Below are 25,898 nucleotides of genomic sequence, written 5' to 3' on the forward strand. Positions count from 1 at the left end.
TACTCTCCTCAAAGGACTACAATGGCTTCTCACAAGCCTTAGGCACACTCCTGGTAGAATCACTCAACTCAAGGTCACTATATATAAGCCTAACTAGTATTCCCTCCATTAACAAGTCAAACTTGACAAGAGAGGGGAGAGAAGTTATGACAGTAATGGCTAATAATATCCTTCTTGAAATGAACATGTAACAATGTATCTCTCCTCAAGGGATCCACCCTACTTAGCATGTGTAACTCCCATCATGAATGCATCATAATGTGTAAGAGGAATCTGTCATAACCGTAATAGAAACTATCATAACCTTACACTGAACAAAAATAGAAGATGTCAAGCATCATACGTGTAAGAAAACAGTCATATGGGTGCAAGGGAATCTCTTCCACATAGCACACCCATCCTACAATGAACTCACTTCAACAATCATGTGCTCTCTTCCTAGGAGAACAACTCAGAGAAACCAAAACTAACACTCCCTCTTTGTGACGAAGTTCTCCTCCACCAAGCCAAGCTTGTCTCTCAAAATCTTGAACCCCCAACTTTGCAAAGGGTTTTGTTAGAATGTCAGCAACCTGCAAATCAGTCTTAACATAATCAACAACAATAGCTCCCTCTTGTACTCCATCTCTCTGGAAATGCTACCAGGTATCAAAGTGCTTGGAGAGATCATGAAACATCAGACACTAAGAGAGCCTAATGCAAATCTGATTCTCATAATACACAACAGTGGACTCCAACATATGATTGGTCAAGTTTGCAGTCAACTTGAGAGGTCAAATGACCTCACACATGTCGATGATGCAGCCATATACTCTGCTTCAATAAAACTAGGAGAAACTGCCCCCTACTTATTGCTGAACAAGGAAATCATCCATAATCCTGAGATGAAGCAATAACTTTTCCTTGTGCTTGCATTTCCTATAAATCTGAATCTACAAATCCATGTAACAGCAACTCTCCATCTCACAAATACATCATATCATAATGAATTGTGACCTTCAAATCAGAGTTGCGGGGGAGCGCACCCTCCACCTCCCCCGCCCCACACACGAATCCACTCCCAATTCGCGCTCTGCTCAAGAGCTAGTAGGGAGCTACCCCGGGAGTGCGCTCCCTTTAAAAAAATTATGTTCCTTGTTTTTGAGGGAGCGATCACTCCTTGACTGCTCCCCTTCGCTCCAGGAGTGATTTCTTAAGAGGGGGAGCGATCACTCCTGAACGCTCCCCCTCTTAAAAAAGAACTCTCGACGGCGCCGGAAAAGGCCATGCCGTCAAGAGAGGGAGGCGGCGGCCAGCGAACGGAGAGGGAGGGGAAAGGGAGGGAAGGGGAGGGGGAAAAGGTTAAAAAGACCCTCTCCCCTCCCATTATTCACCCATTTGTCTAAGTTGGAGAGAGCAAGAGAGAGTTTGGAGCTTGGAGAGAGCAAGAGAGAGGAGCTTGGAGGAGCTTGAGGAGCTTGCAAGGGAGATTGGAGCTTGGGATTGAAGGCCAAAGAGGTAGGATCTACACTCTAATCTAGCATTTTTGTTTTTTTATGTTCATTGCTAAATAAAAATAAAAAAATTCTCTATTTCCCATTCCCATTCCTCCATTTTTTTGCAGACTCAAAACTTCAAACATCATGGCTATATGGCTTGGCATTTTCTTCTTGTTGGTTCCTTTTTTGGTTATTATGGTGTTGGAGAGTAGGAGGAGGAGGGTTGATCATGATGAAGAAGTGGGCTATAGTGGATTTGATGAAAACCCTAGAGAGGAGTACCTTGGTGAGGAGGAAGAGAGTGGACATGATGAGGCCCCAAAAACTAAACAAGACCAAACCCCATTGTGGAAATATGTTAGTAGGCCTGAAGCAGGGAAAGGGGGTGGAACCACTAAATTTACATGCAACCATTGCAACAAAACTTACACGGGTTCATACACTGTGGGAAAAGGCCATGGGATGGAGATAAACCAATAGGAATCAAAGCTTGTGCAAGTGTGTCAGCAATAGATAGAGCCAAATACATATGGGAAGAGAAGGAAGCCCAATACAAATCTAAAAAATCAAAGGGTTTCTTTGAACATAGCTTACAATCACATGCACAAAGAACTCCTTCAGCATCCCCCCATGGCAGTGGATATGAAGCACAGGAACAAACATCTCTTTAAGGCGTAGAACCATATCAGATTTCCTTGACGAAGGGTGTAGGAATGATGTGGATTCAAAAATTTAACAGTTTCTCTATGCATGTGGGATACCATTCAATGTTCTTCGCTCACCTTATTGACATGAAATGATTTCTGCCATAAATGATGCCCCTAAAGGATACAAGAGCCCTAGGTATGACAAGGCTAGAACCGTTGGACTTGATCATGAAAAAGCAAAAATATCACAATCTTTGAGTAGAATGACAAATTCTTGGACTGAGCATGAGGTATCCATTTTATCTGATGGATTGACGAATGTAAAAGGCAAGCCACTGATAAGTGTTCTTGTTGTGTCCGTTAGTGGTGCCATCTTCCTTTCAGCATATAATTACTTAGAGAAGTTCAAGACCAGAATCAACATTGCAGAACCATTACTTGAAACAATTGAACGTATTGGGCCATACAATGTCATCCAAGTCATCACTGATAATGCTGCTAATTGTAAGGCAGCGGGAGCAATTATTGAGGATAAATACCCCAACATATTTTGGTCTGGGTGTTTGGTTCACACAATGAACCTTTTGATGCATGATATTATTAAGAACAAAAACCAACAATACAAATGGATTGGTGATTTGTACAAGAGAGGCAAACAAATGATAAAATTTATTACAAATCATAGCAATACCCATGGGCTTTTCCGCAGTCACTCAAGATTGGAGTTGTTGAAGATTGCGAAGACTAGATTTGCTAGCTATTACCTCACCTTCAAGTGCCTTTTGAAGGTAAGAGAGTCATTGGCTAGCATGGTATCAAGTCCACACTAGCAGGTATTAAAGGACAGGGCTACAAATGCAGCTAACAAGCAAGGTTTTGAACAGGTGGAGGAGACCTCTCTTGATGGTCCGTGTTGGGCACATGTGCGGCAAGTATTGCAATTCACCAAGCCCATTTATAGCATGATTCGTTTTGCAGATACATATAAACCAATGATTGGGGAGGTGTATGAGAAAATCGATACTATGTTAGGGAAAATAAAAGATATTGTTCAAGAAGATGATCCCAGCTTGTATACAATGATCCACAATTGTGTGTGTACACAGTGGAATAAACTTAATGTTCCACTACATGACTTGGCGTATATCATTATGCCAAAATACTACTTTCCATCTTGGTTGGGCCAACCTGCACCTAGGGGTGGGGTTAGGGCCAAACCCCATACAAATCCAGAGGTACAAGAGGGATATATGTGACAATTGGGTGACTAAGCTCACCCTGTGTAAATTCCCTCATAAGGCTCAACACCTAAGCATGATTATAAATATACTTGGTAATATGCTTGCATTCTTGCACAACATCTTGCACCCACTCCAACTTCCCAATGTCCTCTAGCATCAAGTCTATGCAATGGGCAGCACATGGAGTCCAAAAAATGGTGGGATATTTGGCACAAAGCAACCTTCTAGTTGCCACATAATTTGCTACATTGTCTATGATTACTTGGACAACATTTGCAACCCCAACTTCCTCCACCACATCAACCAACAATGAAAAAATCAAATGTGCATCTTTTACATTTGCAGATGCATCAATGGATTTTAGGAACATGGTTCCTTTAGGGCAAGCTACAACAAAATTTATTATTGTTCTACCCCTCTGATCTGTCCACCCATCAGACATAATTGTACAACCTATAAATTTCCATGAGCTTTTAATGCTCTCCAATTGTTCCTTGACACACTCAAGCTCCTCATCTAACTCTTTCCCCCTAAGTGCATTATAAGATGGGGCTTTGTATGCAAGGCCAGCACATGCAATGGCATCCACCATGGGCTGATAAAAATAAGACTTTGTGTAGTTGAATGAAAGACTGTTATGGTACCAAAACCTCCTCACTGCCATATCTGCCTCCTTCCTCTTCTTTTCATTGAAACTATCCAAGGTTGGTTGAGATCCTAGAGTTGTACAAGGACTGAAGAAAGAAGAGGTTATACTCCTATTTTCCATAGCACTTGAAGAGGAGTTACCAATACCTGGACCTTGAAATTGTGTTTCACTCTGAGATGAAAACTACCTACCCCAACAATCTCATCCTTCCTTCTTGCCCTCTTAGAACTTGCTTCTTTAATGGATTCCAAAGCAACTACCATTTCAGTAGTGACTTCATCAGGGCAACTTGGACAACATCCCGCAGCATTCCCAAGAATTCTGGCTAGGTGGTATTTCAGCCTGTTTATGCCTGCATGCATTGTGGCATTGCAATAATTTCACTTGATATTGAGGTCATTACCGGCAATGATTCGTTGACCATGTGCCCATGCCGAATCATGAGACTATCTGAAGCCCTTTGGTGGCATGGTGACAAAATCTGGAAGAAAAAAAAAAAAAAAATAATTGATTTTTTTTTTGTTTTGAATTTTTTTTAATTTGCAATTTTTTTTGGTTGTGTGGCTGAGTTTCTCAGCCACACAGCGGCCCTGTGTGGCTGAGAAACTCAGCCACAAGCAGCCCCAAACATAAAAATTAAAATAAAATTAAAATTAAAAATTAAAAGCAAAAAAACAAAAAAACAAAATGAATACATGGAAAACATTCTAACTAGGTTCATGAAGCTTAGCCTGATCCGATGAAGCCTCCTTTAGCCTCCTCCAACAGCTCCTTCAGGCTCCTTTAGTTTCACTCTCAACACTTACACAAATTAGTCAAACACTCAAATGACAACTGAATGAGAAATGGAAGGAAGAGAGATGCTTATAAAGCATTTTTCCCCTCCAATTTCCCTTTTCCTCCACCTCATTTCCAAAAAATAAAAATAAAAATAAAATAAAAAATCGAAATTTTGAACAGTTTGTGGGTTTTTATGCCCGATAAGTCCAATACGGGTCCAATAGGGGTCTAATGGGCTACCCACGGATTTGATGCGGGTAGCCGCATTTTATGGAAAACACGCCGGGTCTGGGTCTAAACCGTGGGTTCTATGCAGGTCACCCGGCCCAGCCATAGAACTGCCCTTACCCGCGGGTTTAAGACGGGTGGTGCTTCACTGATATAAACCACATTTACCCCAATGTAAATTACTCAGAAATTTTATATCAGCATGAGTAGCACAAGAGGAAATACACCTGGGAAATTGGACTGACTGATTGCATATGCGGCTAGAGACAATTCAGCCTTGAATGGGAAGGCTGCTACAGGCATAATATAAATTTCTCCTCTCCAAAATGAGCTGCTACAGGTCTAATATCAATTTGAACTCTTTAGACAAGCTGCTACAGGTCTGGACAAAATAACATTGATCTGAAATGCAAGCGATTTAATGGATCCCTGGGGTATAAATGTAATTCCTTGTTGCACCGGAATTCTCCAACAATTTTCTACTCGGTCCTCTGAAAGGAAAGTCTGCTACAGAATGGGAAACACAACCCAATTGGAAATGAAGCCATTGACACAATGCATGTCTTCTCCCCTATGTACTGCAATTACGCCTCTTCTATCCTCTCTTGAAGCAAACAATTCGGCCTATGGAACCCACTGCTGATACCTACAATAATTTGGCCTAGGAGATAGACGCTTGTCCCCAAATTTAATAGAGAAACCACTTCAGATTTGGCTGCACAAATTGGTACTCGTCCACCCTAGAATGTGGGATTGAACTAGGCCCTGGAAGTGGAAGGAATAACCCTGCAACACTGAATTCATAATGCTAATAATCCCCTACAACCCAAGTCAAGTTCACAATCTGAAAGGTGCCTGCAAACAATGCCAATTAGTTCTGAAAATTCTAAACAATAAGCACAATGGAAGATATGAAATAATTTTCCCCAAGGCTAACTAGAGTGGCACTCGAAGTCCTCTGAAGAAAGCTTTGTGTTTCGCTTGAAACTCTTTGAAACTTGTTTGAGCTTCTTCTCAAATGTCAAATAGAAATATGATAAGATGGATTGATTTGCTATTGAGTTCCTCTTCCTTTTATAATTCTTCATAGAGCCTCCTTCTAGCTTCTAGATTCTCCTTTTTCCCTATTATTTTATTGGTGGGGCCCAATTTCCACTAGGAGACTTTTGGTTGTCATTTTGAATTAAATAATAATTTGCTTCCTCTATCAATAAAAAATTATTTTGCCGTCAAACTCCAATAAAATAATAGTTTTCCTCCATCCTCCATAAATTATTATTTTCTGTCATTCTATTAAAATAATAATTTGCAGTCCTCCTCTAAGAAAATATTATTTTGCCACCATTCCATTAAAATAATAATTTCTCCCTCTCACAAAATAATATTTTCCCCTTTTTTAATATTACCCAAAGATTTTGCAAATTCCCAAGTGATTTTGCATGCACAACATGGGAACATCACATCTAGGCACATGTTTGGCAACTTTCCAATGAATCTACATGGGCTCAACCATGAACTAGCTCAAAGTATTCACTGCAAAATATATAAGAGGTTTGGTATTCACAAGATACATAAGGGAACCAATCAACTCCCTATACGAAGACAGATTTACCAAATCTGGATCTAAATCAGCAAATAACTTCAGATTTAGCAGCTAGGCATGACGAAAGGTCTGTAGTTTAGTATCTAAACTTTTTTCAAAATCCCCATTGTGTATTTCCCTTGCCCAACGAAGAAGTCACCTGCACTCTGGCAAACCTCCAGACCCAAAAAGTAATGTATAAGGCCAATGTCCTCCATGTCATATTCATTTGCCAACTGCTTGTGCAATGAAATGAGCTTCTCATAACTACTAGTCTACTTGTAACTTTGTAAGAATCAGATCATCTACATACAAGACCAAAACAAGAAAATCCAATTTATCATATAAATATCAAATAATAACGATTCAGATTTATTGTAGTTTTGGTGAAGCCCAACTTGAATAAATACTCATCAATCTTTGAGTACCATGCCTATGCTACCTGCCTCAACCCATAAAGGGCTTCTTCACTCTGCACATACTAGTATCCCACCTATGCACCCCAAAACCTCTTGATTGATTAATTTAGGCATGGCCAAAGGTCCGTAGTTTAGTATCTAAACATTTTTTAAAATCCCCATTGTGTATTTCTCTTGCCCAGCGAAGAAGTCACCTGCACCCTGGCAAACCTCCAGACCCAAAAAGGAATGTATAAGGCCAATGTCCTCCATGTCATATTCATTTGCCAACTGCTTGTGCAATGAAATGAGCTTCTCATAACTACTTGTAAGAATCAAATCATCTACATACAAGACCAAAACAAAAAAAATCCAATTTATCATATAAATATTAAATAATAAAGATTCAGATTTATTGTAATTTTGGTGAAGCCCAACTTGAATAAATACTCATCAATCCTTGAGTACCATGCCTATGCTACCTGCCTGTAATGATCCGAAATAGGAAATACAAGTGATATAAAGCAAATAATCTGTGCAGCAATTTATAAAAACGAAATACTCATTAAACATTCACAAAAATGCTGCGAATATGGAACTGCTGAGCCATTTTATTAATTTTCTGAAGGCCAAATACAATGGATGACAAGATAGTGCACCTGGGTTTGTCTCAATGGACAAGCATGACCAAACAGAGGTGAGAAAATGGTTGAACTGCACTGCCCCAAAAAACTGCCTTTCTGCTGCAGTACGAATGGCTGGAAGGTGCACTTTTACTGCCTAGAAAATTATGTGTTTTTAACCCCGTACTCCTTGGCTAAACCCAAAAAAAACCCACAAAGGATTTTGGCTGGTTTAGACTACTGAAATTCGACCCCTTTGGAGCCCAACTTCAGCGGCAACTACAAAACTCGACCTGCTGGAAACTGCCTGTAAATCCTCCCGGAAATGCCCCCAAAGTGTTGGGCTGACACTTGATATTAAACCCCTGACTTCCCCGATGAGCTCTTGGCCTAAGACACCTGCTCCTAAGCTCCACGAAAAACTGTTAAGTGGCCTCTACATTATCCCCTAGCCCAACAATTCGAACCGCTAGAATGTTGGCTCTGCTGGCTGTAAAACTCAGCAAGAATGTTGGCCTATTGTTGCTTCCTCATCTCTCTAACTCTCCCAACAAACATATGATCTCTGTTGGCTTCTATCTCCCTTTGCGTATTCTTTGGCTGCCCAGAAATACGCACTCCCTGCTCTGCGCTGGATGATGGTGCTATCTCACTACCCCAGAACTCCTGAAATCCTTGTGGAACTACCTCTCTAGGGCAGACACGGATGGTCCCCCAAAGTAGAGGTTGAATCTCCCGCTTGAGATATCTGTGGTTAAACAGTGGGTTGACTTAGCTAAACAGCAGAGCGAACAGTCAAGTGATTTTGTTTGCAAGATGTAAGAATGAATCCAAAATGAGAGTTGCTCCCTCCTTATAACTCCTTGGGCCTCCCCTACCTCATGTGGGCCCCGCCGTCCACCTATTCGACTTTCTCTCCAAGCTATTCGAATGGGCCAATTCGAATTCCCATGTGGGTGGCCCCCATGTTGAAGTTTCTAAGTTTACTTAATTTAGAAACCCTTCATGCACTTTTCCTAATTTATTCCTACCTACTTGTTAATTTTTCTTTAACAAGTTATTTACAAAGTAAATACTGAAAATAAACACCCGTGCATGCTCAACATATTACAGATTAGCAACTAAAAGAAACAAGGACAAACACAACACATGACACCATTATTTTTGGACCAATGTCCCCGGAAAAACCCAATGCGGGAAAAATGGTGCAGCTATCTGAGGCTTTTCTTATTAAGCAATATCAGAGTACAACCTGGGTGCCGTAATTGGCCTACCCAACAGAGAATTTCCTTAGCAGCTATACCTCACAGTTTGAGAGAAATCTTGGCTGAAACCCCGGAAAACCCTTCCAGCAACTCCTCAGCACAAAGTTGCTCCTGCAACCCCAGCGTCTGCCCAATCTAGATTACGTCATACCCTCTTTGTCTCACGCTGGCCCTGCGTCAGCCTTTCTTGGCCTATGTTAGCCCCAGGAGGCCCTACATCAGCTACGTTGACCCCTCCGGTGCTCTACGCAGCACTTGGTTGCCTCTGCGTGGCCCTGCGTGAGCCCTTGCTAGCTCTGCGTCACCCTCCTTGGCTGCTTCTCTGCTCTCCCAGCACAATATCTGTCTTCTTTGTTCCTCTGTACTCAATGCCCCTCAGCTACTCTCTCGATCATTGATTCTATCTCTCTTAGCAAATCCCGCTCTAGAGAATAGAATGATTGATCATCTGGTGTGATCTCCAAGTGACCCTCAAACCTCCGGTTATACTTTTCTTGTTGACGATTCAACGGCCGAGATTAAATCCCTAATCAACGACTAAGATTAGATCTGGCTTGATCCATGTCTTTTGGACCACTCTAACACAAATTCATATTAATACTCATTAATTAGGCCGATAGGCCTTCCTATGCATCAACAATCGTCAACACTTTTATTCTGTTCCGTTAGATTAAGTGAGACACTTTCCGCCGTTGATTCTGAGATGCACTTTGACTGCTTTTTCTAAATATAAGTCGAGCTGCCTTCTTTTTACCTCCGAGTTCTGCTGTGCATTGAACCTGGTCACTATCATCTCCTTAACTGGTCATCGTCTTTATTTTCTTCGCCACTCCCACTCTCATATATGATGAACAATCCTCCGATTCTTACCCGGCGAGTGATCCTGCTCTTCATTTTTCTCTTATTTTCACCGACTCATGTTAATCTGTTTTCTTTGGATTCCTTTTCTCTTCTGCTTTTATATTGTGTTGCTGCTTTGGGCCACATAAAATACGGATCGACCCCCTCCTGCAAAGCTTCTCTCCGCCCTTATGTGCTGCTTTGGGCCACGGTCAAGGGCTTCATCGCCCTTGTGAAACCTTGCTTGAACACGCCCTAGTAAAACCTTTCCTGTACACGGATCTTGCAGGGTTTCCACCATAAATTTATTCCGATACTTTGTTTTACAACGGGATGTGTTGACCTTCCATAGGCTTAACATTCATACTCCATAGGCAGGGATATAGATTTATCTTGCAGGATGTATTCTTATTCTCTCAGATATTGAAATTTTGGGATCATATTTTGACGGCATTGCAGGATTCGTCTGACATTTGAACACCCGATAATGGGACTACCAGGGACTTCATTAAAATACCAGATTCACACACACTGTCAATGCTGATATGTTATGGCTAGGCAGGCTAATGACAAGTAGGGTCGTTCGGGTGCTTTTTAAAGAACGGGGTTTCAGTTACGCAGAAAGCAGGAGGAGAGTACAAAGAGTACAATCGAAGTGGAGTATTACCTAGTGTTCTTGAACCATCTATGGGTGGGGACAAAATTCCTCCAAATGGCAGTCGACCATTTTTGAACCTGCAAAATGTACAGATTGATACGGAGTCTAATTGGCCAGCAGCTGCAGTCGAGAACGCTTTATCTGAAATTCGTATTCACCGTCGAAATCTTGACAAAGCTGATCATGGTTTTGCGACCTTCAGAAATCTAGCTATTTTTTTCCAAGACCTCCATCGGAAAATTAACGGCAGAAGCGTCCTATGCGAAGGTTTCTCCGTACGGTAGGTTAACGCATGCCCTATACCCTCTCTTTGTTGCTTTTAACCATTGATTGTTTCATAAAAATGATAGCAGCTGACAGTTCAAAATGAATCTTCTTTGCCCTTTAATTATTGCGTTCATGGTTCTTGGATATACAGTGAATATGTTGCAAAAGTTAGAAGTGTGGACATAAGGAAATGCTGGCCATTGTCTGAAAGCCTACTCGAGGACAGTCTAAGAGAAGGGCAAAAGCCTCCGCTTCCACCTTTAGTTAGACCTAATTACAGATGGTGGTCATGCCATCTGTGCCTAGAAATGTTTGGGGAACATAAGCACTTTGGGGCCTCCTTTGACAGGTTCGATTCTCTCAGCATTAAGGAGCCAGAAAATAATTCCAAAAAATTCGACCACATCAAAGAACAACAGCTAACGGTTTCTTTTGATACAGAAACTGGTCCGGGGTTTCCTCAAGACTTGGATGAGCAAATTAGGAAACTAAGAACAGTTAAACTTTCAGGACAGGACTTCAATATTTCTAGAAGCGAAGAAGGTATTAAAAATATTGAATTAGAGAACCAAACCTGGGCAAAGAAGTCCGCCTTTGATTTAATTGGAAGGGAAGGTGGTTTTCCGAATGTTGTAGAAAACGGCAAGGAAAAGGCTAAGGCAATGAGAGGCCCAGGTAAGGCAGTAGATCAGGCGGGAAGACAGTCAACCTCATTGGAGTGTAAGGGACGCAAAATTAATAACCTGGATTCAGAAATAACCAAAATTGACTCCCGTAGACATACTAACCCTTGTATTTGTAGTTGTTGTCACAGTGGTCACGTTCCTGTTGGTATGCCTTTCCTATTACAGATGCACGAAGTTTCTTCGTTTTTACATGGGTTTTGCAACATTCGTTGTGTTGGGTTATATGGGTGGGGGCGTGGCCGTGCTTCTGGTGCAAGCTCTCTCTATACCCATTGACTGCTTTACTTTTGGGGTTGTGCTTTTTAATTTTGCTGTTGTGGGGGTGTTTTATGTTTTCCTGTGCAAAGTGCACATAATTTTCACCCAGAGTTACTTGGTACTCATAGGCATGCTTGTTGCATTCTGGTTTACTATGCTCCCCGAATGGACTTCGTGGGTGCTGCTTGTTGCAATGGCGGTATATGATGTTATTGTCGTTCTCATCCCCAGTGGCCCTCTCAAAATTTTGGTAGAGCTCGCTATTTCAAGAGATGAGGAAATTCCTGCTTTGATTTACGAGGCTCGCCCTATTACAAGAAAACCCCACATCGCAGTCCCCGAGCATGAAAATGAAAATGCGCTTCTTCCTCGCAGTCGCCCTCTAGCTACTGAAAGTGAAGAAGAAGCTTTGATAAACCCCTCCCTTCCTCCATACGTGCAAAGATTAGAAAAAGCCCTCCTACAACAACAGATGGAAACATTTGGAAGAATCCAGCAAGTTCAAGTTCAAGATCTGCGTTATTGAAATCCTTGAATTCAGGATGCGATGAGAGCACTGCCTCTGCTTCTGCATCGCTACCTCATGAGGATTCTATTCAGGGTTTCAGAATAGTTGTCGCAGAGGAGGAGGTGGAGGAGAGTCGTGTTCAAGGAGACACAGAGACACTAGCAGAAGAGGAATTAATTCCCCTCGTAAATCACCAAGTGAGGACTTCTTCTTCCACATATGTGAATCAACAAAGTGGGTTCTTTGCCATTACCTTCTACACTACAAGGATTATTGACCCAAACTGATAGTGATAGTGAGGGGAGGCCGCACCCAAATGGGATTGAAGATTCTACACACACAGATACATACCAACAGGATGGGATTGGGCTTTCTACATCTGGTGCAATTAAATTGGGATTGGGTGACTTCATATTCTACAACATATTGGTTGGAAGCGCAGTTATGTATGATTACATGACAGTGTACGCATGCTACCTTGCCATAATAGCAGGGCTCGGTGTAACATTGATTCTGTTGGCCTTCTGTCAGAAGCCTTTGCCTGCTCTCCCTGTTTCAATTAATTAATTTGGGTGTAATTTTTTACTTCTTAACTCGTCTTGAAATGGAAGCTTTCGTGGTTCAGATCACGACTCATCTTTTGCTTCTTTGATATTAGAGCAGAATAACTCCAATCCCCAAAGTTTCACTTACCTTGAATACCCTTAAATAGACCGTTGGATATCATGAGGCCACAAATCAACTCAGCTCTGACAAGGGAAGCCAAATTTTCTTTGTTGTAAACTTATAAATTCAGCACAAATAACATTGATTCTGTTGTATTCTATTCTTATCATTTCTTTCAGCAAAGCAATATACTCTGTAATTTTATTTTGTATTTGAAATTTATTGCAAGAGGAAATCTATGGAAATTTGAAAACAGTATTCTGATTATTTTATCAAACGACAAAGAGTGTTTAGAAGGGTAATTGCACAATGATCCAGTCCAAGAAAACAAGGTTTTCCTCAAACCAATTCACTCTTCTAGAAAAATTCAACAATTCCAATTTAATAATCCTATCGGCCTCTCTTTGTACCTTTTGGGACAATTGTTAGTATTTTATTTTCCCTAAGTTTAAACTTAGGGACTCCATTAAAAATATTAATTATTTTAATATCTCCTGATCTGTTTAGAATGTGCCCAAACCCTTTCTGGGTATTGGAGATCTCATGTGCCCCAACCTCTCCACCAAATTTCGTGGCTAAAGCACATCCAATGCTACCCTAAATCAACACTCCCTCTTAGCGAGGACTGTGCTCTAGGAATACTCCTCACTGAGTATTACTCTCATCATCCGGCGTCGGTACCTGTGCTGATGCTAGGCCTTCTTGCCCAACATCCTCTGCACTGTTGCCTTCGGTACTGCTGCCCATGGTTCTGCCATTGCCACTGTTGCATTTGTACGACAACTCCCTCTGCATCCGCGTTGTTGCTGGTCCTTTCTCCCAGCACTGCACCTCCTCTCATCATGTTGCATCGTGCTGCCCACTACTGCACTGCAACTCAGTTACTGAGAAGTAAGTAACTGATCTCCCAATTGACCTCCCTGTTGGGCTAGAAACACCCACTGATGTTGAAGCTCCCTCTGTCGCTAACAAGTGCTCCCTCTCTCTGACATTTGCGCGGCTGCAACAACTCTCTGCATCTCGCATCGTTGCACACCTCGTTGTGCCTTCCTGCACTGGTGCAACACTCCTGTGCCTCTCGCATTGCTGCAACCTGCTAGCTCTGTGCTGTCTCAGGACTCTTGCACTGTAGCTCTCTCTGCCACTCCATCCGCATCCGTCTCTACCCACTCAGCCAGTCCTGCTACTCCTCGTCGAGGCTCCCGTAGCAAGGTCTAATCCAAGAGGCTGGGTACCTCAAGGATCTTGCCCCTCATTGCCTGTAGTCCACCTGACTACAGCTCAATGTCTCCCCACTTCCGCTCAAGTGGTGCGTGTGCACTCATGGCACAGTCATCGTCTGTCAAAACTTCCTTCTCTACCCGTGCTGGCGCTGCCTTAGTCTTGGAAGACTCTCCCTTACTCTTCTTCCTTGGACATTGGGTCGCATAATGACCCAGCTCCCCACAGTGGAAGCACTTAATCTTGGAGAGATCTTTCTTCTTCCGCTTCTCCTGTTTTCCCTCAGATGCTAGGGCCACATCCTCCTCCTGCTTGACCTTGATCCCTTTGTTGTTGCTACCTGTCTTTGATTGTTGTCTGATCTCTTCCTGGCTAAGAGCTGCCCACATCTCGTCCCAAGGTAGGAGAGTCCCTCTGCCCAGGATGCTCTGGACAAACACTTCCCACTCTTCTAAGACAACATTCAAGGTTGTCCTCACCATAAGCTCCTGATCCGGTGTCGCTCCTATAGCAATCAACTAATCTCGATCTCATTCATTCCTCCGAGGAAGGAGTCAATCATTTGACCTTTCTTCATCTAATACGACCTCATTTGGTTCTCGAGCAGCATTCTTCTCTGCACAAAAGTATGTTGGTATAGGTTCTTGAGAGCCTCCCACATCTCGTTCCTTCTCGGCTATATGTGGTACCACATGATCCTTGACCCCGTCAAGGATAATGCACTTGGCCCTCGCCATCGTCTCCTCATACTTGTCATTATCATTGGGGTCGAGTGGGATAGCTATAACCTTCAAGGCAAAGTTCTTGACACAATTCCTGTCAAGCACTGATAAGATTCTGGCCTTCCAGACTTTGAAGTTCGATGCTCCGTCTAGTCTATCCTGGTCTCTTACCCTGTGAAGTGCCATGACGCTCCTCTACTTCCCTCCTGGAAGTTCTCTGTTCGAATCCTCTGAGTCTCTACTTCCCGTCTGGAAGTTCTCTTCTGGACTCCCTTTGAGTCCTGATTTCCCTCCTGGAAATCCTTTTGCCGCTTGTCAAGATGCCCCCTACTCTGATCGTCTTGTGCAACTACACTGCCGATCCAGGTTCCTCGGCTAGAAACCCTCCGTAACAACTCCTCTGGCCATGCTTTGTCAGGTATTGTTCTGACTACAGTACCTCACTAGCTCCACTCTGCAATATTCCTACAGCCTTTTAGACCCCAGCAACTGCCTCTCTGTGAACTACGTCAGCCCTTCTCTGCCTCACGCTGGCTCTGCGTCACCCTGGATGGGTCTGCGTCAGCCCTAGGATGCCCTGCGTCAACCCTCTGGCCCTCTGCGTTAGCAACGCTGGCCCCTCTAAGGCTCTGCACAGTTCCCAGTTTCTTCTGCGTGGCTCTGGCTGGCTCTGCGTCACACTTCCTCAGCTTCTGCGCTGTTAGAAACAGCTTCTATCACCTCGGGGTTGATGTCTATTAGTCCTCCAGTGATCTGCAATCACGCTCTGATACCATGTTGAAGTTTCTAAGTTTACTTAATTTAGAAACCCTTCATGCACTTTTCCTGATTTATTCCTACCTACTTGTTAATTTTTCTTTAACAAGTTATTTACAAAGTAAATACTGAAAATAAACACCAGTGCATGCTCAACATATTACAGATCGGCAACTAAAAGAAACAAGAACAAACACACCACATGACACCATTATTTTTGGACCAATGTCCTCGGAAAAACCCAATGCGGGAAAATCAGTGCAGCTATCTGAGGGTTTTCTTATTAAGCAATATCAGAGTACAATCTGGGTGTCGTAACTGGCCTACCCAACAGAGAATTTCCTTAGCAGCTATACCTCACAGTTTGAGAGAAATATCCTGGCTAAAACCCCGGAAAACCCTTCCAGCAGCTCAGCACAAAACTGCTCCTACAACCCTAGCGTCTGCCCAATCTGGACTGCATCAGCCCCTCCTTGTCTCACGCTGGCCCCTATGGTGCTCTACGCAGCACTTCACTGCCTCTGCGTGGCCCTACATGAGCCCTTGTTGGCTCTACGTCACCCTCCATGGCTGCTGCATTGTTCTCCCAGCACAATCTCTACCTTCTTTGTTCCTCTGTACTCAATGCCCCTCAGCTACTCTCCCGATCACTAATTCTATCTCTCTTAGCAAGTCCCGCTCTAGAGAATAGAATCACTAATCATCTGGTGTGATCTCCAAGTGACCCTCAAGCCTCCTCTTATACTTTCCTTTTTGACGATTCAACGGCCGAGATTAAGTCCCTAATCAACAGCTAAGATTAGATCTGGCTTGATCCATGTCTTTTGGACCACTCTAACACAGATTCATATTATTACTCATTAATATTTTATTTTCCCTAAGTTTAAACTTAGGGACTCCATTAAAAATATTAATTATTTTAATATCTTCTGATTTGTTTAGAATCTGCCCAAACCCTTTCTGGGTATTGCAGATCTCATGTGCCTCAACCTCTCCAACAAATTTTGTGGCTAGAGCACATACGATGCTACCCAAATCAACACCCCACACTCCACTAGCAACCAAATTAAGTCGAATTGCCTCCTAAGTTCCTATGTCAAAATTGGTGGGTCCTCTTCCTTGGCCAAAAATGTGCAAAATTGTGTAGCAACACCCTATTACAAATGCGTTTGAGAAGGGACATGACAGTCCTCCCCTCCCAAATGTTGTTTGCCTTCAAGCAACCTCAAAGCTGGGTGCTCCAATATGTGCTCACCCTCCCAGGTAGCATCCTCATCCGGCAAGTTCTTCCAATGCACCAAGAACTCCTTGATGGTCCTGCTCCTTAGTTTCCTTTCCCTGCTCTCCAAAATGACCTTAGGTTCCAAAACCAAGTGGCCCTCATCATCCAGTGGGGGTAGATCAACTGTTGTTGTCACATTTTGTCCCAGTACCTTTTAATGTGGACTTGAATGTAAGGCTGCAGCTCAAGGTACACCAAGTACCCCTCCTCGAAATGCCAGCGACTCCTACTTCAGCACTCCCCTTCAGGACTCACTTTATATGGAATATCACAAGCTCATGTGGTAGGAGCTTCCAACTCTCGAAAGCAATGGGATGCCCCTCCTGTGACAATACTACTCCAACTCCTACCCCGGATGCATCACACTCCACAATGAATGGCTGGGAAAAATCCGGAAGTGCCAAGACTAGGCAACTGCTCATCACCTCCTTGAGGCAGTCGAAGGCAACCTATACCCCATCAGTCCATGCGAAAGCCCCTCTTGATCATGTCGGTCAAGGGTGTTGCCAGATGTGAGAACCCCTTGACAAACTTCTTGTAATAGGTGCAAATGCCCAAGAAGCCCCTCAAAGCAGTCACATCTCGGGGTACTGGCCAATCCCGGATGGCCTGAATCTTCTCCTCATGGACCTTCACCCCATCAACACCAATGATAAGCCTTAGGTAGAGCATCTATGTCAACCCAAACTCGCACTTGGAGAGCTTAGCATAAAACTGTTGCTCTTCCAAAATGCGTATTACCTCCTCCAAGTGTTGGAGGTGCTCCTCCCATGTCCGGGTGTAAATCAAAATGTCATCAAAGAAAACTAGCACAAACCTCTTCAACTATCCCCGAAAGACATGGTTCATGCATGACTGGAAGGTGGCCGGAGCGTTGGTCAGCCCAAATGGCATGACCAAGAACTCAAAGTGCCCATAGTGGCATCAAAAAGTTGTCTTAGGGATATCCTGATCCCTCCCCCTGATCTGGTGGTACCATGAACGCAGATCGATCTTAGAGAAGTACTTGGATCCTCTAAGCTCATCCATCAGCTCATCTATGCAGGGAATGGGGTATCGGTTCTTCAGTATCTTCCAATTGAGGGCCCGATAGTCTATGCACATCCGAAAGGTTCCATCCTTCTTCTTCACCAATGCCATTGAAGAAGCGAAAGGACTGGAACTTGGCCTAATATGGCCCAATGTTAGTAGCTCCTGGATGGCCTTCTCTATCTCGTCCTTGTAGGCCTTGGGATATGCCTATAAGGGGTGGTGATCACTGCCTGCACAACCGACTCCAACTCAATAGTGTGCTCAAATCCCCTGTCTGGTGGCTGCCCTAGTGGAATGTCCCCAAACACCACTACATATCTATCCAGCAAAGCATGTATGTTTGTTAGTAGTGGTTGATCCTGTCCCCTAGCCTCTGAGATCCTCAGCTCAACTGCCCATGCAATGTCCCCATGCTGCAGGTCTGCCTCCATCCAGTGGGTCGAAACTATCTGAGGTAGATAACACTGCATGCCTCTCAAAACTATCAGTTTGCCATCCAGCCCAACAAACTCCATCTCTAGTTTCCTCCAATCTGTCGTGACTTGCCCAAGGGAATACAGCGACTGGACACCCATCACCACGTTGGTGTCTGGTATATCAATCACAGAGAAATAGTCAGTCATCGAGTAGTTCCCCATAATTACTGTCAAGGAAGGCACATATATAATGCACTGTATGGTACAGTCACCTGGTAATAGGACTGAAAATCCCTCGAACTCAGTCGTGGTGAGGCCCCTCCTCTGAACCAACTAGGCATCTATGAAATTGTGGGTAGCCCCGCTGTCAACTAGAATTGACACCCTCTACCCCTGTACAATGCCTTTGATCCTCAGTGTCAAAAATTTGAGAATCTCACATAAGGAAGCAAGGACTCCCCCAGTTGGGCCAAGGGATGCCCCTCCCTGTGGAGGTGGTGGTGATGGCCCTCTATCAGCCGGACTCTCACCCTCTGCCACCCCACAATTCTGCTCCTCCTCGTCTTCCTGGTCACTGTCAGAAAAAACCTCAATATAGTGTGCTCTACCGGCAATGCACTGATGGCCTAGTGCCCAGGGCTCCCAGCATGTGAAGCACAACTTCCTCCTCCTGAGGTGGAGGTCTAGTCTCATGCCCCTTTTGTGGAAAGGGGGTCCATGTAGGAAAAGGTGCTCTAGTCTTGGGGATGGCCCCCTGTAGATCTCTGGTGCACAAGACTGCTTCCTACAACGTGGAGGGTCTGCGTGACTTCACTAGTCCATGTAGGGGCTCAAGCAAGCCCTCAATGAAGGTGAACACCCTCCTAGCCTCTGACAGATCAGGGACCATCACTGATACCCGTAGAAACTCAGAGATGTACTACTCTGGGTTGCCTATTTGGCACAATTGGGTCAACTCTCTGAAATGGGCCTCTGGATCTCTCTGGTCAAAACGCTCCACCACCCTCCTGGTGAAGTCCACATAAAAAGCCATGTGGGCATGCCCTAGAGTGGTCAATCCATGAAACAACCAATCATGGGCTTCCCCCTCCATGTGCAGCGTGGCCATCTTGATGATGATGAGCAAATGAACTCATTTCACTTGTCTTCAGACACTAATGAGGAGTTTGAATTAATCTCCTAGGCCTACATAAGCCCCAAAAATAAAATAATGTGCTAATAACCTAACTTTTGGTGACAAGCCCATCAAACTAGCTCATAAACAAAATAACAAGCCTCTCAAGAGGTTGAATAATCAATAATGCATGTCGTTGGGCTCTCCAAGAAGACTAATGAAGTCCATAAGTGCCAAAATGATGAATTGGGCTTCCAAAAGTAATGGACAAGGGGTTGGCCCCTTGTTCTCCACATAATAACCCTGTGGTACTCTCAATGGTTGTGAGGGCACATGAGCGACCTCATGGATCTCCAAGTAAGTCAAAGATGCATGTAGACCATCTGTAAGGGCTCAGATGATGGCATAAATGATGCTACATCAGCATACAAGTCATGGATCATCTGCCAAGTGTATGGTACAACTGTGGGGTTGGTTGGGCAGAGGTGAACCAGGTGCATCTTCCTTGTCCAATAGGTGAATCTCGAGCAATCTCTAAACATCCTCGGGGATCCATGGAGTGTTTTCTACTACTGTAGAGGCCCATGGCTCTCAACACACACCCTACATGTGCCAATGCAGCCCTCATGAGGGTTAGGACCTCGTATAGGGAGACCAAACCCAAGATGGAGACCATCTACAATCCTGCATAAGATCCAATGCATACCCTAGCCTTCCAGTACAACAAGTCATTAGAGAAATCGAGTAAATGAGCTTACCAACCATGGACCACAAGTGGGGACTTCATAATGGCTTGCCACCTGCTCTTCCATAATGGGCTTCGGGATGTGCCAATGTCTCCCAACTCCAAATGGGATTAACTAAGTATCCTATTAGGTGGTTTCTACTTCTAAAGGGGATAATATGTTCAAGGCACATCCATTAAAAGGTATAGATAGGTGAATGAAGTAGGAGACGAGAAGTGGCAGCCCTGGGCCACATGATGGGGTACAAGGATGGCTAATAAAAAGGAAGTCCACACTTGGTTTTATAATGTATAGGAGGGAGCAATCGTGGTACATGAGGTGCCTCGGCCTTGATTTTTCCACCCTTTTTTATATGCTTTTTTCCTTTTTATGATTTTTCTTTGATTAACTGGTCGTGGCTCAAAGAGTAAGAGCATGATGTATGAGATATAGCAGTGAATACCCCCTTTTAGGGTAGGGCAGTTCATTGCCCACCAGGGGTTGGGACAATCATCGGTTCCTATATGATGAAGGAGGTTGATAGAACTTGTAGGAATCAAGGTGATGACCATGATGATGGGGTAGAGCTCATGTATTGGCTTTTGTCCACATGCTAAATGTGTTTGTCCCGACTATCTTTTGCATTTTGTGGTACATTTTCTTGTTGAATGTGGCAAAATATGCTTTTACTTTTCTTTTTAGCTGCATCAATCTTCGGGGCATCATCCTAGGCCTGAACCAAGGTGTCGGCAAGGGGAAGGGGTGAGTTAGCCCTATATGGACCCAGTGGAGGAATGTGGACCCAGGTGGAAGAAATGATGAATGGTGAAGTAAAGAGCGGAAAGGGGGCAATACATGCGGAAAAGGGAGCGGCAAACACGCAACCAAAATTAGGGTTTCTTGTGAAATATTGTTCACACCTAATCTTCAACGGTTGGGTAAACAGGAACGTGAACAGTCATCAAGAAGATGAACTGATCCGTCCATTTTATGTATATAAACAATAGTTATCTAATGAAATAATCAATCAGTTTTCTTCTGCCCATTCTGGAGTTACCCTGGCCTGACATGGTATCAGAGCGCAGGTCCCAGATTCCTTGTAACTCCCTTATCTCTGTCCTGAGCGCTCCTCTGTCCTAAGCGCTGCTCTGACCTGAGCGCTGCTCTGTCATGAGCGTTGCATCTGTCCATAACGCCTCTGCCTGAAACGTTTGCCTGGCCATAACGCCTCTGCCTGAACGTTTGTCTGGTCATGCCTGAACGTTTGACTCTATGCGCATCCGTTAAAAGTCATTGATTCTCTGCGCATTGATTGCCTCTGTCCACACCTGATGCACCGGCTCTGAAATCCTTCCGTCGAGGAGATTTCAAAGGAAACGGCGTATCAGATTCAAATCTTTTCGCAAGACACCTTCTACCAATCCGCTCTGCGCCTCGGCTCTGGTCTTCACACTCGTAGGTTTTGAATAGCACAGAGTCCAATCAAGGGTGACTGTGTATGATTTGCCTTCGCATTTGTGGTCATAGTCTCCGCGTCCATGAAGCATTCAAGAACCAGTTTCGATAAACTGTAACCCTGAGCTTGTGATCGACTGTATCCATGTCCGAACCACCCAAGAGCATGTTGAAATTCGTATTGGAAAGCAGAGAGTTGGAGATGGTCACATCGGTGGAGCCTTGAATTACTATGACGAGGCCCAGTTTCCCATTGAAGGAGGTCAAGTGATCGATCCACACCTTGGTCACCCCTTTGTATATATGAACTGTATCGCTTTCTGCAACGTCGCCTACCTGGAAGTTGTGGAGAATTACGCTGTGGACCGAGCTTATCACAATGCCCCTTCATTTATGGTCATAGATCTCGCGGCGTCCGTGGAAGGTTAGGATCGAGCTAGGAGCGACCAACTGCTAGAGGGTAACATTGGTAACAATCCCGCTCCCACTGAGAATGAGAATCCCTCGTTGTGACCTGCATGCGAATGTTGCCAACCTCACCTCTATGTTATATCCATTGGTAACCTTCATGAAGTTCTGAGGGTGTTTGCGCTTTCTGCTGTAAAAATAGTGGGGTTTAGGCTTGTTTTTTGGAGCCAACGACCTGTGCTCAATGCCAAACTCTTGGAAGGCACATAGAGATTCAATCCATCGAAGGTTACAACTATTCGAAGGCCTGAAACCTCCTGTCGGAGAACCATTGGCACTGTCCGAGTGGTATATGTTTCCATAAAGTTTGGTATTAAACCGCATGTATATGCCTTGTTGATGATTAACCAACATATATATATTGACCAGCTGTTTGAATAAGTTTTTGAATGCGCTGTAAGCTGTTTGAATAAGTTTTTGAATGCGTTCGAATATTTTGTGGAGGATATTTTATAAAATTTTGGAGACATTTGAAGAAAACTCAGTGCATAAAGATTTTGAAATCTGTTACCCTTTTGAGTACAATTTCACTGTATATCAGCAGAAAGTTTTTTATCAGCAGAAGTTCTTTCTATCAGCAAAAGTTTTTTTTTAGCAGAAGTATTTTTTACAGAATGCATTCAATCATCTCTATGGTAGGAATAGTTCTCACTGGCAAGGAGAACTATCCTGAATGGTCCCGGATGGTAAAACACACCCTCATCTACAATGAGTTGTGGAAAGGAGTGTGTGTCGGAGAAGAAGACAAAGACCCTGTGCAGCCTACATCAGATAAAGAACTTGTCATTTGGGAAAACAAGAACAGCAAAGCCTATGCATTGATCGCAGCATCTGTCAATGAAGAAGTAAGTCGTCATATTTCATCCTATTCCACTGCCTTTGAAGCTTTACAAAAGTTGAAAGAACTCTATGATTCACATTCTGCACTTGAAGTTGTTCAGCTCATGATTAAACTCTTCACTCTTGAAATGAAAAATAATGATCCTCTTGCTCTTGCTTCTGAAATAAAGTCTATAATGCATGATATTAAATCCACTAAGGTTGAGCTGGATATCTCTCTTATTGCCTTTCTCAAAGCACTCTATCCTACCTACTCCAATTATCTTGAGTCATTACAAGCAAATGGAAATCTTAAAGATATAACCTTTGACTCTCTAGTGAAAAAGTTTGCTGAAAGAGAGAAAGCCTTTGGAAAGAAGACAGTCCCTGAATCTTCTGAAGAGACTGTTTGCCTTGCTCATAAATAAAAGCATCCTGCTCAAGATTCTACAAGAGGAAGAGGTGGACGAAGAGGAAGAGGAATATACTTCAAAGGCAGGGGGGGCAGACATTCTCAAGCAGAAAAAGCAGATCCGCATTGCATTCGCTGCAAACGAAATGGATCACATGATGCTTCTACATGCAAGCTACCATGGGACAAAATTGAGCAGAGAAGAAATCAGCAGAAAGGTAAAACTGATGATACAGACAAAGGTAAAGCACCTGAATCCGCTCACTATATTGAGGCACAATGTAACATTGGAGTAAATGAAGATTTGTTTAATGCTTCACTTGCTTCTTCGAAAAATGATTGGTTGCTTGATTCAGGAGCAACCTGTCATATGACTCATAGGAAAGATTTTTTTGAAGATTTCACTGACAATGTTGATGGAGCAGTATACCTTGCAGATCAGTCAAAAATCAAGCCATCAGGGCTTGGCACAATCAGGCTTAAACTGCCTGGTCTTCCAGACTTTCTTCTGGATCATGTTCTATATCTCCCACAGCTCAAGAGAAACTTGTTGTCCTTGGTCCACATCCGCCAGCAAGGTCACTCCATTCATATGTTTGTTGGAAAGCTTGAGGTAAGAAAGGCATCTGATCACTCACTTGTCATGAGGGGAATAGAAGAAGAAAGACTTCTTAAACTGCAAGGAACCACTGCTCATGCACAACATTTCTCATATATTTCTCATTATGAAGAAGGTACACTTCCGTCAAGTTTATTATGGCATGCTAGATTTGGACATTTAAACTATGATAGTCTCCGCTTGTTGAAGAAAAATGGTGTTGTTGGTTTGCCTACAATTCCTAGAAAACATAAGCAATGTGATGCTTGCATTCTAGGAAAGCATAGCAAACAGTCTTTTCATGATTCACATTCAAGAGCACATAAGAAGCTTGAACTCATTCATTCAGATTTATGTGGTCCAATTCCTGTTCCTTCTGCAAATGGAAATAAATATATCATGACATTTATTGATGATTACACCAAAATGTGTTGGGTTTATTTATTGAAGAACAAATCTGATGCTTTTCAAACATTCAAGAATTTTCATAAGTGGATTGAAAATGATGCACAATCTCATATTGGATCTATTCGCACTGATAATGGAAAAGAATATACATCAAATGAATTTGAAAACTATCTTCGCCAACATGGGATCAAACATCAAACAACTGTACCTTATAATCCCCAACAAAATGGTGTAGCAGAAAGAATGAATAGAACAATCTTGAATATGGTACGATCCATGCTTTTCTTCAAAAATGTAAAGTTAATGTTTTGGGCTGATGCTGTTCTATGTGCTGCATATATAAAGAATAGATGTCCATCTAGTGCTATAAGAAACAAGACTCCTTATGAATTGTGGTATGGACATGTTCCTTCGGTAAAACATCTCAGGATTTTTTGTTCCACCTGTTATGCTTTAATACCAAAGGTACATAGAAACAAACTTGGTGCTAGAAGTCGTAAGTGTATCTTCCAGGGGTATTCAAACACCTCTAAAGCATACCGTCTCTATGATGAAGTAAATAAAAAGTTTGTTGTATCTAGAGATGTCATTTTTCTTGAATCATCCAAATCTGACAATGTTGTTGAGCGGCAACTTGATCGCTTGGATAGATTCACAAAAACGAAATCATTTCAAGAGTTTGATAATCAGATTCCACATCTTGAAGGGGGGATTCCTATACTAGATCAACATGTGGAATCTTCTTCTGATGAACAATCTCCCTTGCATGAAACTCCAACACCGGATGATCCTTTAAGTGATATAATTGATAGAATTGGGAGACTCAATCTTGATTCAGTCCCAACTCAATCAACAGAGCAGCCTGGACCATCTCAGAAAGGTCCCCCAAAGTGGCTGACAAAGACACTTGAAAGTGTTCATCCTGATGAAATTGGAAAAACAGGAACCAGAAATACAAACCGACAAGATGGAGATGATGTAGATAACTCTAATTCACCTGTTGATATGGATGTTACTTATGATTGTGAATTGAACTTGTCTACAGATTTTGAACCAACTTCCTTCAAAGAAGCTGCTTCTCATGATGAATGGAAAGAAGCGATGCAGAAGGAGTATGATGCCCTCATAAAGAATGGCACTTGGAAGCTAGTTGATCCTCCATTTGGAACCAAACCAATTGGCTGCAAGTGGGTCTACAAGAACAAGTACAAAGCTGATGGCTCACTTGACAAGCACAAAGCTAGGCTTGTGGCAAAAGGTTTTGCACAGAAGGAAGGGGTCGATTATGAGGAAACTTTTGCCCCCACAGCAAAATGGGCCACCATCCGGACACTCTTTGCACTAGCTGCTCAGAACGGTTGGAAAGTCCATCAAATGGATGTAAAAACTGCATTCTTGAATGGAGATCTAAAAGAAAATGTTTTTATGTCCCAGCCTGAAGGATTTGCTGTGAAAGGACATGAACATAAAGTATGCAAACTTGTGAAGTCCTTGTATGGCCTCAAACATGCACCACGAGCCTGGTATGAAAAACTAACTGAGCATCTTCTGAAACTCAACTTCAAACATTTTGATCTTGATGATGCAACTTTATTTGTCAAGAAAGTTGGCAAAACAGTTGTATATCTTGTGGTATATGTAGATGATCTTTTAATGACAGGGAACAATGAAAGCTATATTGCATCCATAAAGAAAG

General features: G+C 43.0%; 1 protein-coding gene and 1 pseudogene across 1 annotated transcript in view; one reads left to right on the top strand and one right to left on the bottom strand.

Moving 5' to 3' along the window:
- LOC149191624 (zinc finger protein-like protein) overlaps window positions 1-25,898 on the bottom strand; it is a 343,705-nt gene that overhangs the window by 224,229 nt on the left and 93,578 nt on the right. The gene's annotated exons all lie outside the window — the stretch shown is intronic.
- LOC149191625 (presenilin-like protein At2g29900 pseudogene) lies at window positions 10,379-12,760 on the top strand (annotated as a pseudogene).

Source organism: Pinus tabuliformis, chromosome 2_2 (genome assembly GCF_031772625.1).
Source record: "Pinus tabuliformis cultivar Carrire ecotype Pingquan chromosome 2_2, CPIR1, whole genome shotgun sequence".
In the NCBI taxonomy this organism is placed as follows: Eukaryota; Viridiplantae; Streptophyta; class Pinopsida; order Pinales; family Pinaceae; genus Pinus; species Pinus tabuliformis.